Source organism: Thalassophryne amazonica, chromosome 17, assembly GCF_902500255.1.
Source record: "Thalassophryne amazonica chromosome 17, fThaAma1.1, whole genome shotgun sequence".
In the NCBI taxonomy this organism is placed as follows: domain Eukaryota; kingdom Metazoa; phylum Chordata; class Actinopteri; order Batrachoidiformes; family Batrachoididae; genus Thalassophryne; species Thalassophryne amazonica.
The window spans coordinates 17,938,925-17,955,159 of NC_047119.1; the positions used below are offsets into that span (position 1 = coordinate 17,938,925).

The 16,235-nt window shown below is 42.2% G+C and overlaps 1 protein-coding gene across 1 annotated transcript in view; it reads right to left on the reverse strand.

The window, feature by feature from the left end:
* hnrpkl (heterogeneous nuclear ribonucleoprotein K, like) overlaps positions 1-14,411 on the reverse strand; it is a 54,927-nt gene extending 40,516 nt beyond the window's left edge. Inside the window, exon 1 of the mRNA XM_034192289.1 lies at positions 14,261-14,411. The gene's annotated coding sequence lies outside the window, so the exon portion shown is untranslated. The remainder of the gene's footprint in view (positions 1-14,260) is intronic.
* Between the last annotated feature and the right edge of the window lie 1,824 nt (positions 14,412-16,235).

The window sequence follows — 16,235 nt, forward strand, 5'->3', positions numbered from 1 at the left end:
GGTTGTGGCACCCCAATCGCACTCGCCAGTGTGAACTGTGAATCGGTTCTCCCCCTTGGATTTGCATGATGTGAATTCTCTGAGCCCACAAGTGACTTCCACTCCTGTCTCCAGGCCGAAACACCGGACTTTAGTGATAGGGGATTCTATCACCCGCAAAGTCAGGTTACAGACGCCGGCTAGGGCTGTCACAATTATTACAATATTCGTCAATCGTGATTATTTTTCATATTCGCGATTACCGTGAATTATTTATTTTATCCACAAAGCATAAAACGACTCAGAATCTGACGTCATTGTGCTGCAGCCTCGCTCTCGTCTTAAGGCGGGACAATAACATGGAGGCTGAAGAGCGATCCGTCCTGCCATTTGAATAAGACGGCCGAATAAAACAGTGGCTGTCTTCTTCAAAAGCCGTCTAAAATGCGGAGCTGTCGGTGTGTGTGTGCGCGCGCGCAGAGTCTCGACAGGCTGCAGGCTGGGAGGGAGATTCCTGAATGGAAGCACGACACGTTACAGTCTGAGAACCATCAGTGCGCAGCGAGCGCGGAGCAGAGAATTTTAACCCGAGTGAACACCATGTGCGCGTCGTATGCTGAATTTATGAGATCATGAGATGAAATAAACGGTCAAATAGCTTTAAAAACATATTTAAAAAATGAGAATATATGAATGAACTGAGCCACAAAAAAAAAAAAAAAACCTGACATGACGAAGCTGTGGTGATGTTCAGATGCACAGATCACAAAAAGCAGGTAAGAACTCTGAACTTTAACAGCTGTTACTTTCCAAAGGTATTTATTTGTTCAATATGGGCTTAATGCAGTGTTTAAGCACAAAACGTGACTGATGAGGAGAAACAATTTCAGAAATGCAACAGAAACAACCACAATTCAGAAAAAGTTGGGACTGTATGTAAAATGAAGATAAAAATAAAAATGTTGCATCATTCCCAGTTTCTCCACTCACAGAAGCCAAACGTTCTTCCAGAGTTGTGTAATTATACTACAATAGTAGAATATAAAGAAGGAAAAATTCGTCAATCGCAATTATTTGTCTATTAATTAATCGTCTCCAGAAATTCCTAATCGTGACAACCCTAACGCTGGCTGACGTTAAATGTATTCCTGGGGCCAGAGCTCCCGACACTGCAGCTCATCTTAGGGTGCTGACGCTGCAGAAGGGAAGACAGACGAAGGAACATGACATGAGATATAGATACATAGTTATTCAGGTTGGCACCGATGATATCAGGATGAAGCACTCAGAGGTCACAAAAATGGACATAGAGAGGACTTGTGACCTTGCCAGAAAGATGTGTCGGCATCGATTAACTCAACTCAACTTTTTTTTTATATAGCGCCAAATCACAACAAACAGTTGCCCCAAGGCGCTTTATATTGTAAGGCAAGGCCATACAATAATTATGAAAAACCCCAACAGTCAAAACGACCCCCTGTGAGCAAGCACTTGGCAACAGTGGGAAGGAAAAACTCCCTCTTAACAGGAAGAAACCTCCAGCAGAACCAGGCTCAGGGAGGGGCAGTCTTCTGCTGAGACTGGTTGGGGCTGAGGGAAAGAACCAGGAAAAAGACATGCTGTGGAGGGGGGCAGAGATCGATCACTAATGATTAAATGCGGAGTGATGCATACAGAGCAAAAAGAGAAAGAAACAGTGCATCATGGGAACCCCCCCACAGTCTACGTCTAAAGCAGCATAACCAAGGGATAGTCCAGGGTCACCCGATCCAGCCCTAACTATAAGCCTTAGCGAAAAGGAAAGTTTTAAGCCTAATCTTAAAAGTAGAGAGGGTATCTGTCTCCCTGATCTGAATTGGGAGCTGGTTCCACAGGAGAGGAGCCTGAAAGCTGAAGGCTCTGCCTCCCATTCTACTCTTACAAACCCTAGGAACTACAAGTAAGCCTGCAGTCTGAGAGCGAAGCGCTCTATTAGGGTGATATGGTACTACGAGGTCCCTAAGATAAGATGGGACCTGATTATTCAAAACCTTATAAGTAAGAAGAAGAATTTTAAATTCTATTCTAGAATTAACAGGAAGCCAATGAAGAGAGGCCAACACGGGTGAGATATGCTCTCTCCTGCTAGTCCCCGTCAGTACTCTAGCTGCAGCATTTTGAATTAACTGAAGGCTTTTTAGGGAACTTTTAGGACAACCTGATAATAAAGAATTACAATAGTCCAGCCTAGAGGAAATAAATGCATGAATTAGTTTTTCAGCATCACTCTGAGACAAGACCTTTCTGATTTTAGAGATATTGCGTAAATGCAAAAAGGCAGTCCTACATATTTGTTTAATATGCGCTTTGAATGACATATCCTGATCAAAAATGACTCCAAGATTTCTCACAGTATTACTAGAGGTCAGGGAAATGCCATCCAGAGTAAAGATCTGGTTAGACACCATGCTTCTAAGATTTGTGGGGCCAAGTACAATAACTTCAGTTTTATCTGAGTTTAAAAGCAGGAAATTAGAGGTCATCCATGTCTTTATGTCTGTAAGACAATCCTGCAGTTTAGCTAATTGGTGTGTGTCCTCTGGCTTCATGGATAGATAAAGCTGGGTATCATCTGCGTAACAATGAAAATTTAAGCAATACCGTCTAATAATACTGCCTAAGGGAAGCATGTATAAAGTGAATAAAATTGGTCCTAGCACAGAACCTTGTGGAACTCCATAATTAACTTTAGTCTGTGAAGAAGATTCCCCATTTACATGAACAAACTGTAATCTATTAGACAAATATGATTCAAACCACCGCAGCGCAGTGCCTTTAATACCTATGACATGCTCTAATCTCTGTAATAAAATTTTATGGTCAACAGTATCAAAAGCAGCACTGAGGTCCAACAGAACAAGCACAGAGATAAGTCCACTGTCCGAAGCCATAAGAAGATCATTTGTAACCTTCACTAATGCTGTTTCTGTACTATGATGAATTCTAAAACCTGACTGAACCTCTTCAAATAGACCATTCCTCTGCAGGTGATCAGTTAGCTGTTTTACAACTACCCTCTCAAGAATCTTTGAGAGAAAAGGAAGGTTGGAGATTGGCCTATAATTAGCTAAAATAGCTGGGTCAAGTGATGGCTTTTTAAGTAATGGTTTAATTACTGCCACCTTAAAAGCCTGTGGTACATAGCCAACTAACAAAGATAAGTTGATCATATTTAAGATTGAAGCATTAAATAATGGTAGGACTTCCTTAAGCAGCCTGGCAGGAATGGGGTCTAATAAACATGTTGATGGTTTGGATGAAGTAACTAATGAAAATAACTCAGACAGAACAATCGGAGAGAAAGAGTCTAACCAAATACCGGCATCACTGAAAGCAGCCAAAGATAACGATACATCTTTGGGATGGTTATGAGTAATTTTTTCTCTAATAGTCAAAATTTTGTTAGCAAAGAAAGTCATGAAGTCATTACTAGTTAAAGTTAATGGAATACTCAGCTCAATAGAGCTCTGACTCTTTGTCAGCCTGGCTACAGTGCTGAAAAGAAACCTGAGGTTGTTCTTATTTTCTTCAATTAGTGATGAGTAGAAAGATGTCCTAGCTTTACGGAGGGCTTTTTTATAGAGCAACAAACTCTTTTTCCAGGCTAAGTGAAGATCTTCTAAATTAGCGAGACGCCATTTCCTCTCCAACGTACGGGTTATCTGCTTTAAGCTACGAGTTTGTGAGTTATACCACGGAGTCAGACACTTAAGATTTAAAGCTCTCTTTTTCAGAGGAGCTACAGCATCCAAAGTTGTCTTCAATGAGGATGTAAAACTATTGACGAGATACTCTAACTCTCTTACAGAGTTTAGGTAGCTACTCTGCTCTGTGTTGGTATATGACAATAGAGAACATAAAGAAGGAATCATATCCTTAAACCTAGTTACAGCGCTTTCTGAAAGACTTCTAGTGTAATGAAACTTATTCCCCACTGCAGGGTAGTCCATCAGGGTAAATGTAAATGTTATTAAAAAATGATCAGACAGAAGGGAGTTTTCAGGGAATACTGTTAAGTCTTCTATTTCCATACCATAAGTCAAAACAAGATCTAAGATATGATTAAAGTGGTGGGTGGACTAATTTACTTTTTGAGCAAAGCCAATAGAGTCTAATAATAGATTAAATGCAGTGTTGAGGCTGTCATTCTCAGCATCTGTGTGGATGTTAAAATCGCCCACTATAAGTATCTTATCTGAGCTAAGCACTAAGTCAGACAGAAGGTCTGAAAATTCACAGAGAAACTCACAGTAACGACCAGGTGGACGATAGATAATAACAAATAAAACTGGTTTTTGGGACTTCCAATTTGGATGGAAAAGACTAAGAGACAAGCTTTCAAATGAATTAAAGCTCTGTCTAGGTTTTTGATTAATTAATAAGCTGGAATGGAAGATTGCTGCTAATCCTCCGCCCCGGCCCGTACTACGAGCATTCTGACAGTTAGTGTGACTCGGGGGTGTTGACTCATTTAAACTAACATATTCATCCTGCTGTAACCAGGTTTCTGTTAGGCAGAATAAATCAATACGTTGATCAATTATTATATCATTTACCAACAGGGACTTAGAAGAGAGAGACCTAATGTTTAATAGACCACATTTAACCGTTTTAGTCTGTGGTGCAGTTGAAGGTGCTATATTATTTTTTCTTTTTGAATTTTTTTGCTTAAATAGATTTTTGCTGGTTATTGGTGGTCTGGAAGCAGGCACCGTCTCTACGGGGATGGGGTAATGAGGGGATGGCAGGGGGAGAGAAGCTGCAGAAAGGTGTATAAGACCACAGCTCTGCCTCCTGGTCCCAACGCTAGACAGTCACAGTTTGGAGGATCCAAGAAAATTGGCCAGATTTCTAGAAATGAGAGCTGCTCCATCTAAAGTGGGATGGATGCCGTCTCTCCTAACAAGACCAGGTTTTCCCCAGAAGCTTTGCCAATTATCAATGAAGCCCACCTCATTTTTTGGACACCACTCAGACAGCCAGCAATTCAAGGAGAACATGCGGCTAAACATGTCACTCCCGGTCTGATTGGGGAGGGGCCCAGAGAAAACAACAGAGTCCGACATTGTTTTTGCAAAGTTACACACCGATTTAATGTTAATTTTAGGGACCTCCGATTGGCGTAACCGAGTGTCATTACTGCCAACGTGAATTACAATCTTACCAAATTTACGCTTAGCCTTAGCCAGCAATTTCAAATTTCCTTCAATGTCGCCTGCTCTGGCCCCCGGAAGACAATTGACAATGGTTGCTGGTGTCGCTAACTTCACATTTCTCAAAACAGAGTCGCCAATAACCAGAGTTTGATCCTCGGCGAGTGTGTCGTCGAGTGGGGAAAAACGGTTAGAGATGTGCACGGGTTGACGGTGTACACGGGGCTTCTGTTTAGGGCTACGCTTCCTCCTCACAGTCACCCAGTCGGCCTGCTTTCCCGACTGCACGGGATCTGCCAGGAGGGAACTAACGGTGGCTAAGCCACCTTGGTCCGCACCGACTACAGGGGCCTGGCTAGCTGTAAAATTTTCCACGGTGCGGAGCCGAGTCTCCAATTCGCCCAGCCTGGCCTCCAAATCTACGAATAAGCTGCACTTATTACAAGTACCGTTACTGCTAAAGGAAGCCGAGGAACAACTAAACATTTCACAACCAGAGCAGAAAAGTGCGGGAGAGACAGGAGAAGCCGCCATGCTAAATCGGCTAAAAGCTAGTAGCTACGCAACCTAGTGGATTCCTAAAAACACGCAAAGTGAATAATGTGTAAATAATTTAGAGGTGATTCAGCAGAAGGAGTGCAGAAGGAGTGCTCATCAGTACCCCGGGAGGGGTACTGATGAGGCGGTTAGCAGGCTGACGTCGTTAAATAGGTGGCTGGTGCAGTTTTGTAGACAGCAAGGCTTTAGCTTTATTGATACCTGGCCTTTGTTCTGGGGCCGCCATGGCTTGCTGATGCCGGACAACCTCCACCCTACTGGGGAAGGAGCCGCCATCTTGTCTGCAAACATAGATAGAGCTCTACAGGGAGGGTAACATTAGGAATCTACAGCAGGCCATGGAGCAGGTGATTAGAGACCCCGCAAGGCTTATGATAAATGTGGGTGTGGAATCCATTAGCTTAGCGGGGGATTTAGTGCAGAAAATCCACTATGGTGATAGTGCAGTTTATTTGCCAGGGCGGGAATTTCAACAAGTTGAGACTGTGGCCTGCTTCCGTAGTCGTGTCCATAAAAATCATAGAGGGACATGCTTCTCAAACTTAAGACCCATTACTACATTGGATGATGCTGAAATTGAGGATAGCCCAGTGGTTGTTCCAGCAATAGCAAAGATTTCGTGTCTGCTACCTACAACGAGCGTGGAATGTCTCAAACCTAAACCTACTTCTAGGCATCTTATATATGCTACTCTGGAACCACCCCTAAACCCAAACAGTTCAACTGTCAACCTCACTGAGTTCCTTAGACTGGGTCTCATTAACATAAGATCACTGTCCTCAAAATCATTGTTGATCAATGATCTAATTATTGATCATCACTTAGATATGATTGGGCTATGTGAAACCTGGCTTAAAACTACAGCTGTCCTCCCCTTAAATGAGGCCTGCCCACCAGCATATACATTTAGTCACGTCCCTCGTGATGCGAAGCAAGGCGGGGGTGTTGCTCTTATTTATAAATCTAGGTTTAGCTTATTAGCTGTTGGGGGTTACAAATATCACTCAGTTGAGCATCTGATTCTCCGCTCTGCTCAGGATATTACACATTGCCAAGGTCAGAAGAATAAAAATTAGTTGTATTACTTTGTCACTGTATATAGGCCTCCTGGCTTATATTCTGAATTCTTAGATGAATTTGGTCCGTTCATGTCTAACTTGTCAACTAATGTAGATAACATTCTGATCATTGGTGACTTTAACATTCATATAAATAAGTCTTCTGATCCCCTCTGCAAATCATTTATGGAAATTGTAGATGCATCAGGATTTCGGCAATGCATTCGGGATTCGACGCACATTAGTGGAAATACCCTGGATCTACTTCTCGCATGTGGTATTGCTGTCACGAATATTGACATCATGCCTCTTACATCAGTGGTGTCTGATCACTCACTTATTAAGTTTACAGTTTCGCTGCCGTGTTTAGTGGAACAACAACCTTATATATCATTACGGCGATGCATCAACTCCTCAACTAAGACTGAACTCGAAGCTAGACTGCCTGATGTCTTAGCTTCACATCTGACAAATACCCAGTCAGTAGAAAGACTTGTGGATAGTTTAAACTCAGTGCTCAAAACTACACTCGACATGACTGCACCCCGTGTTAAAACCACGCTCCCCCAAATCACAGTCAGGTTCAATGATTATCTGTGTGACCTCAAGCATAAAGCAAGCGGTCTAGAACGGAAATGGCGTCATTCAAAATTAGAAGTATTTCACCTTGCGTGGCGTGATGCTATCTTAAGCCTGGTTCACATGGCAGGATCTTAAAATTATCTTTAGGTTTCCAAAACCTGAGAGACAACACATGTGAAGATAAAAAATCATGGATCTAACAGGTTTGGTCATACAGTGTGTGGTGTTCAGCCACACGGTAAGGACAACACCACCACACACGAACAGATTTCACACACAAACATTTACAGTTCAGACAGGAAATCTCGCAAAATCTCTCGAGATTAAACGTGACTTCAGAGTAAACAAACAGAGGTACTTTGTGGACTATTTAAAACAGAGGGAAAAAACGATACCAAAAGAAAAAGAAAAGGCTTTCTTTAAATGAGTGGAGACAGCGCAACCACCGGACTTTCTGGTAAGTCAGAACAGCTGTTTTGATTTTATTTTCTGCTCCGTGCGTCCGTCATCTCGCTTTCTGATTGGCTGCACGTCACATTCAGCAGGCTGTGTGCTTGTTTTGGTCGCTGTGATATCAGGCCAAAAAAATCCAACATGTTGAATATCCCCGATTTGTGATCGGAGCACTCCTGACGCCCTTCCGAGCAGATCAGAGTGCTCTGAACACACCACACACGGAAGGAATATTTGATAAGATTATCTTTAGCGTTATCACAATTGTCTGGATGTCCTTAAGATTGTCAGAAGAGGATTGTCCACGGTGGCAACACTTTTGCATGGACAACCACCTGTAGTTCGCTCTCCTTTTACAGCACAAGAATTCCTGGATTGCTTTGGGAAGAAAATAGATATCAGGTTAAACATATCCTAGCATGCCTTAACCCAGCCACTACACCCTGCTATTGAGGTGGGCGCCACTACTGAGGTATTCCCTAGATTTACAGAATTTGATAGCATCTCACTAGGCATGCTGACAAAACTCGTAATGTCAACAAAAAGCACAACCTGTTTATTTGATCCTATACCAACAAAAGTGTTTAAGGACCTGTGGCCCACTCTTGGGCCAACTGTGCTGGAAATTATTAATCTTTCTTTAACTTCTGGATCTGTTCCTAAATGTTTCAAATCTGCAGTAATTAAACCATTACTTAAGAAATCTAGTGTATTGACAAACTATCGGCCAATATCAAATCTATCATTTTTCTCTAAAATTCTGGAAAAAGTGGTGTCATGGCAGCTCATAGACTATCTTACTGAGAATAATCTCTTTGAGCCACTGCAGTCTGCTTTTAGAAAATATCATTCCACAGAGACGGCTCTCACTAAAGTGGTAAATGATCTTCTGCTTACAATGGATTCGGACACCACTACGGTTCTGTTGCTGTTAGATCTCAGTGCTGCATTTGATCCAGTGGATCATCATATTCTACTTGATAGGCTGGAAAATCATTTTGGGATTACTGGGAGTGCCCTTGCATGGCTGACATCATACTTGACCAGTCGTTCTCACTGTGTTTTGTACAGTAACAGTACCTCTAACCTTAGTGACATGAAATTTGGGGTTCCACAGGGTCTGGCTTAGGCCCCCTGCTTTTCTCCCTTTATATAGCACCCCTTGGGCACATATTGCGGCATTTTGGGATTACCTTTCACTGATATGCAGATGGTACTCAGTTATACATGCCGATAACTGCTGGTAATCTCGTTCACATAAAATCCTTAGAAGATTGCCTTGCAGCAGTGAGAAGTTGGACGTCTAGAAACTTCCTACTTTTAAACTCTGATAAGACTGAAATGATGGTTCTTGGTCCAGTGAGACATCGGCATCAATTTGACCAGTTAACGCTCAGCCTCGGCTCATGTGTCATACATCACACTGACAAAGTGAGGAACCTTGGGGTAATTTTTGATCCTTCGTTGTCCTTTGGCCTCCACATTAGAAATATTACTAGGATTGCTTTCTTCCACCTGCGAAATATAGCGACGATTTGTCCCATCCTGTCTATGGCTGATGCCGAGACCCTAATCCATGCATTTATCTCTTCTAGATTGGACTACTGCAATGTTCTATTGTCTGGTTTACCACAGTCTAGCATTAGGGGTCTCCAATTGGTTCAAAATGCTGCAGCCAGACTTCTGACACGAAGCAGAAAGTTCGACCACATTACACCCATTTTGGCATCCCTTCACTGGCTTCCTGTCCCAGTGAGATCAGATTTTAAGGTTCTGCTACTAACCTATAAAATTATTCATGGACTGGCACCTCCCTACCTAGCTGACCTAATTAAACCTTATGCCCAGGCTTTACGTTCTCAGGGTGCAGGACTACTTTGTGTCCCTAAGGTGAATAAGAAGTCTGCGGTTCACAGAGCGTCAATAAACAGTCAGATTCTGTGGAGATTTTCAAGTCCAGACTTAAGACGCACGTATTTTCCCTTTCATATGGCTAGCATACTGGTACAGTTTTGTTTTACGCTTTTTACTCTTAATTCATTTATTAGTAACTGGAGCGGGCTGCGGCCTCAACTTGACCTAAATTCTGGGTCTTTTAGTGAAGTTTAGGGCTAGTGGCCTGCGATCATCTTAGTATTTCTCTGTTTTTCTTGTTGTTTAATGCTGGCAAATTATACAGTATTGTTTGTCCTTCTGATGCCTGATTCTGTTTTTTCTCTCTGTTTAAGGTGCAGCTCCATCCAGAGATGGGAGTTGTATTTGTGTTGGCGATCCTCCTGTCCTGTGCGCCAATAGCATTTCTTGTATATTCGTCCGTGAATTGTTCTGTAAATTATGTTTGTAGCATCGCCCAAGCAGAGGGTCACCCCTTTGAGTCTGGTCTACTTGAGGTTTCTTCCTCAGAGGGAGTTTTTCCTTACCACTGTTGCTCTGGGGGTTGGTAAGGTTAGACCTGTGTGAAGCATTTTGAGGCAACTCTGTTGTGATTTGGCGCTATATAAATGAAAATAAATTTAAACTGAAATTATTGCACACTTTCTGTAAATCCTAGAAACTTCATTTCACTTATCAAATATCAGTGTGTTCATCTGCTATATGATATATTTAACTGAAATTTCTGATCCAGACAACCAATGACTTATAAAGGTAAATCATGAAAATTATCAGGGGTGCCCAAACTTTTGCATTGTATATATGAAATAAACATACTATTATACTTTAATTTCATTTATACAGCACCAAATCACAACGCTGCCTCAATGCACTTCAGTGGGATCAAAAATCTTACTTATACATCATTGTTTAACTTGTCTTTTCCACTGATTACAGCACACAGAGAGAAAAACAAAACCAAAACAAACAAAAAAATACCCAACACCTGTATTGCTTCTGAAAGCTTTAGATGACTGATTTTCACTCATATGTTCACAGCTAAGTGAATGTAAGCTGAGACCACATTATGAAGCCATGAAATTCTCTATGTGCCAAACATTCTTCTGAATCTCAGCTGCTGAATATATCCCAAGACACTTCCAAAATTGAACCACTTATTTCCCAGAATAGCGATACTTCCCATGATGTCATCAATCTGGTCACATGGGTTTGTTGACTAGCGAGGTTGGCAAAAAGCCATAGCGCAACAAGAGTTTTTTTTACAGGCATCGCAGGGTTGCCTTCTACACTCAACAAAAATATAAACGCAACACTTTTGGTTTTGCTCCCATTTTGTATGAGATGAACTCAAAGATCTAAAACTTTTTCCACATACACAATATCACCATTTCCCTCAAATATTGTTCACAAACCAGTCTAAATCTGTGATAGTGAGCACTTCTCCTTTGCTGAGATAATCCATCCCACCTCAAAGGTGTGCCATATGAAGATGCTGATTAGACACCATGATTAGTGCACAGGTGTGCCTTAGACTGCCCACAATAAAAGGCCACTCTGAAAGGTGCAGTTTTGTTTTACTGGGGGGGGATACCAGTCAGTATCTGGTGTGACCACCATTTGCCTCATGCAGTGCAACACATCTCCTTCGCATAGAGTTGATCAGGTTGTCAGTTGTGGCCTGTGGAATGTTGGTCCACTCCTCTTCAATGGCTGTGCGAAGTTGCTGGATATTGGCAGGAACTGGTACACGCTGTCGTATACGCCGGTCCAGAGCATCCCAAACATGTTCAATGGGTGACATGTCCGGTGAGTATGCCGGCCATGCAAGAACTGGGACATTTTCAGCTTCCAAGAATTGTGTACAGATCCTTGCAACATGGGGCCGTGCATTATCCTGCTGCAACATGAGGTGATGTTCTTGGATGTATGGCACAACAATGGGCCTCAGGATCTCGTCACGGTATCTCTGTGCATTCAAAATGCCATCAATAAAATGCACCTGTGTTCTTCGTCCATAACAGACGCCTGCCCATACCATAACCCCACCGCCACCATGGGCCACTCGATCCACAACACTGACATCAGAAAACCGCTCACCCACACAACGCCACAAACGCTGTCTGCCATCTGCCCTGAACAGTGTGAACCGGGATTCATCCGTGACGAGAACACCTCTCCAACGTGCCAAACGCCAGCGAATGTGAGCATTTGCCCACTCAAGTCGTTTACGACGATGAACTGGAGTCAGGTCGAGACCCCGATGAGGACGACGAGCATGCAGATGATCTTCCCTGAGACAGTTTCTGACAGTTTGTGCAGAAATTCTTTGGTTATGCAAACCGATTGTTTCAGCAGCTGTCCGAGTGGCTGGTCTCAGACGATCTTGGAGGTGAACATAATGGATGTGGAGGTCCTGGGCTGGTGTGGTTACACGTGGTCTGCGGTTGTGAGGCTGGTTGGATGTACTGCCAAATTCTCTGAAACGCCTTTGGAGACGGCTTATGGTAGAGAGATGAACATTCAATACACAAGCAACAGCTCTGGTTGACATTCCTGCTGTCAGCATGCCAACTGCACGCTCCCTCAAATCTTGCGACATCTGTGGCATTGTGCTGTGTGATAAAACTGCACCTTTCAGAGTGGCCTTTTATTGTGGGCTGTCTAAGGCACACCTGTGCACTAATCATGGTGTCTAATCAGCATCTTTATATGGCACACCTGTGAGGTGGGATGGATTATCTCAGCAAAGGAGAAGTGCTCACTATCACAGATTTAGACTGGTTTGTGAACAATATTTGAGGGAAATGGTGATATTGTGTATGTGGAAAAAGTTTTAGATCTTTGAGTTCATCTCATACAAAATGGGAGCAAAACCAAAAGTGTTGCGTTTATATTTTTGTTGAGTGTACTTTCCATAATAATGCCAGTCAGGTACTGCATTATTAACTACACCAATCATTACGTGAAGGGTTCAGGGATACGTTTCCTGTGGATTCCTGATTGGGAACCGAAAAGATCTGCGTGGATTAATTCAATTAGACCTAAGAACTGGGTGCTGTTGGCTCAACTGCATGTTTGTAGTATCCTCTTCCTGTTGGGTAAGTTGGGAGTAAATTTAAATAATTTCTATGTCCTATATTTCCTTATTTTACTGTTCAGAAATGTCAAAGGAATCATTTTCTATTTTTGTTTGGCAGACCAATTCAATAAAGTGCCTCCCTTTCCGATACAGGTGCTGAATGTAAATAGCTGGGTTCGGATTCATCGTCGATCAACTCAAACAAATCCAAAATATTTTAATCCATGTAGGAGTATTGTTGTAGATTATCTTACTGTACTATCTAGGTTTAGAACACATTTAGAGCCCACTTAATCACTTCCTGAACTTGAGAAATATATATATATATATATATATATATATATATATATATACACACACACACACACCTTTCGTGGTATCAATTGGGCAACGCAGTTTTGTTTGAGGGCGGGCACTAAAGGGGTAAAATATGATGCATATGATGTAATTTCTCTACTTAGAGTGGACGGAAACACGGCACTCTGAGATTTTGGGCAAATTACACACAAACAAAGTAAAAATACAAAGAAAAACTGACAATGCGGTGGAAAATGGACATGTGTTGCGGTTTGTTTATGACCTGGAGCACAAACACGTTGAGGCGGTTTTGCAGGCGAGAGAACATAGCGACTCTGGTTAGCTGTGTAGGCTAACATCTCCCATTTGCCTCATCTTCCTTTTTCCACTGGGAACCGAAAAAAACTGCACATTTCGAGACTGCTTCCGTGATTGCAGCCGAAAGCAAAACAGTGTACCATTTTTCTGTGTCAAGTTATGCTGCGTATATATTGCGCAACGAGAGCGGCTGTCCCCATAAGTGGTCAAATCCCGCGATATCACGCAGGGCTCAAACCAGACTGCGCTGCCTTATTTATATGCGTTCTTGCCAACCACATTAATGTGCATACTTTGATGCAAGGTCAATATTTGTAAACACAAAGTGTTGATATATTATGTACATGATCATCAAACTTTATTAAAATCCATTCATTACTTTTAGAGTTATCATGCTAAACAACGGACAAATGCTAGTGAAACCAAAACCTCATCAGCAGGTTTTTGTTGTTGTTGCCATGTACCACTTTCGTTAAGGAGCTGCGCATGTGCGATGATCCGAAACTAAAATCGCGCATGCGCAGTCAAACAAAACCCTACGACACCCCCCCTCCCATCAATAAAATCAAAGCCTTTAAGAAACTAACCTTTATTAACAGCTTAATTTTCTGCAAAACGAATCCGAGGCCTTGTTAATATCAAACGCTCTGCCTCGGCTCGTTTTAGAAGTCCTTTACGAAGCCTTTTCCCTGTAGCTCCATCTCGTTGCTAAGCTAACAGACGTGCGAAGCTAGCCAGCGACATACTTTCTTGCTCCTCCACGAATGTCCACGACCACTTCATATAAACCACAGCTAACGCGCAGGTTTAAATGACGCGCACTCACAAAATATTGCAACTAAAGAACAAACCTGCAGCAGAACTACGTTCACTGCGGTCCAACTCGAATTCCTCGCCCAGAAACGTTCACACGTTTTAGCATGAAGAAGACAACCGGGCGTTCGATTTTACTCCAAGACACCCCGGTGGAGCGTTTGTTATCTGTATCAGCACGGGCAGGCGGTGCTAATATATGGAAAGCTAAATGGGTCATAATAAGTCATTAAACGAGTTGTCTTTTAATATTTAGAACAAAAATACCAAGAGTTTTATTGACTTTGCATTAACTATGATATGTTAAATGAGCTGTCTTGGTCATTATATAAATGAGAAAACAAAAACATAATGCCAAACCCTTATTATTGCCACAAATTAGAGGTGGGCTATACCGGGAATTTTGGTACAATACCAAGTAAATACAGGCCCAGTATCGCCGATTTCGATACTGATACCGATACTTTTTCATATTTCAGTTTCATAGATCCAAAGGATCCAAAAGACCTAGGATAGAATTTCGCCAAACATTGTACATGACAACAATATAGTTTATGATCACAATCAACATTTTTGTTTAAAAAATATCACTTGACACAACTTAAAACAAACTCTCCTGAGGTAGAGGGCTGACAAACCACAATACAAGTGTGCGCAGCTCTGTGTTGTGTGACACAACGCAGTGCTGCTCTTACAAACAGACTGGTGAATCTGCGTGCGCAGCAGTCAGTGCTTGCAGGACAAAAAAAAAGCTTATCGATCTTTTTACACTAGGATCGTTCAATATCAATACCAGTGTTGGTATCGATATTATCAATATTAGGATCGATCTGCCCACCTCTACCACAAATCCAGAGATGTTTCGATATGAGGCCGAGATAGTTCCAAGTGTTTGTTTTGTTTTTTGTCATTCTTTAGTCCTCTTTCTCCATGAATGTAAGTGAGAATAAACGTTAACAATGGCTCTTGACAGTCGATTTTTGCAAGCCATCTGATTCAGTTGGCCGCTGTCTGGGACATCCTGCAAAATTAATGGGATACTCAGCAAGTTCCTGAACATTCGAGCCGGCCTGTATTCAGGCGTTGTTAGTAGAGGTGGGCGGATCGATCCTAATATCAATAATAGCGATACCAACACTGGTATTGATAATGAACGATCCTCGTGTAAAAAGATCGATACTCAAGCTTTTTTCTCTCCCGCACGCAGATTCATCAAAGCCTACTCTCTGTCTGTAAGAGCAGCGCTGCGCTGTGTCACACAACATGGAGCAGTGCACCCTTGTATTGTGGTTTGTCAGCCCTCTACCTCAAGAGATTTTGTTTTAAGTTGTTTTGAGTGATATTTTTTTAAACAAAAATGTCAATTGTGATAATAAAGTATTTTGTTGTCACGTACAATGTTTGGCGAAATTCTAACCTAGGTCTTTTGGATCCTTGAAGCTTAAATATGAAAAAGTATCAGTATCGGTATTGATATCGGCGATACCGGGCCTGTATTTACTTGGTATTGGATCAATACCAAAATTCCCGGTATCGCCCACCTCTAGTCGTGAGTGACATGTGGAGCAGAGGCAGCGTTTCTGCCTTCTTCACAGTGACTTATGGTGTTTGTCAGGGATATGTTCACTGTCCAGTGCCTGCTTGGACTGGGTGTTGGGTAGGATTGTGGCAGCCAGTGTCTTTAGGTGCCTTTGCCAGTGGGAAAGGTTTACTGGCTTTGACTTTGAGGGTGATGCTGTGATGTTTGCATAATCAATGGATGCACTGATTCCAGCATTTGAAAAGCTGAGTGGGGAATCAGTGTCTGAAATTAGTGACAGATGTGGATCAAAACTAACTGTGTTACTGGGACTCTTCAAGGGATCCTTGGTTACCGCTGGAATGACTTTTGTCAAATGAATGGATACTTAGGGAGAAGATGGGGTGTACTGGACCACGTTACACCCATTTTGGCATATCTTCACTGGCTTCCTGACCCAGTGAGATCAGATTTTGAGGTTCTGCTACTAGTCT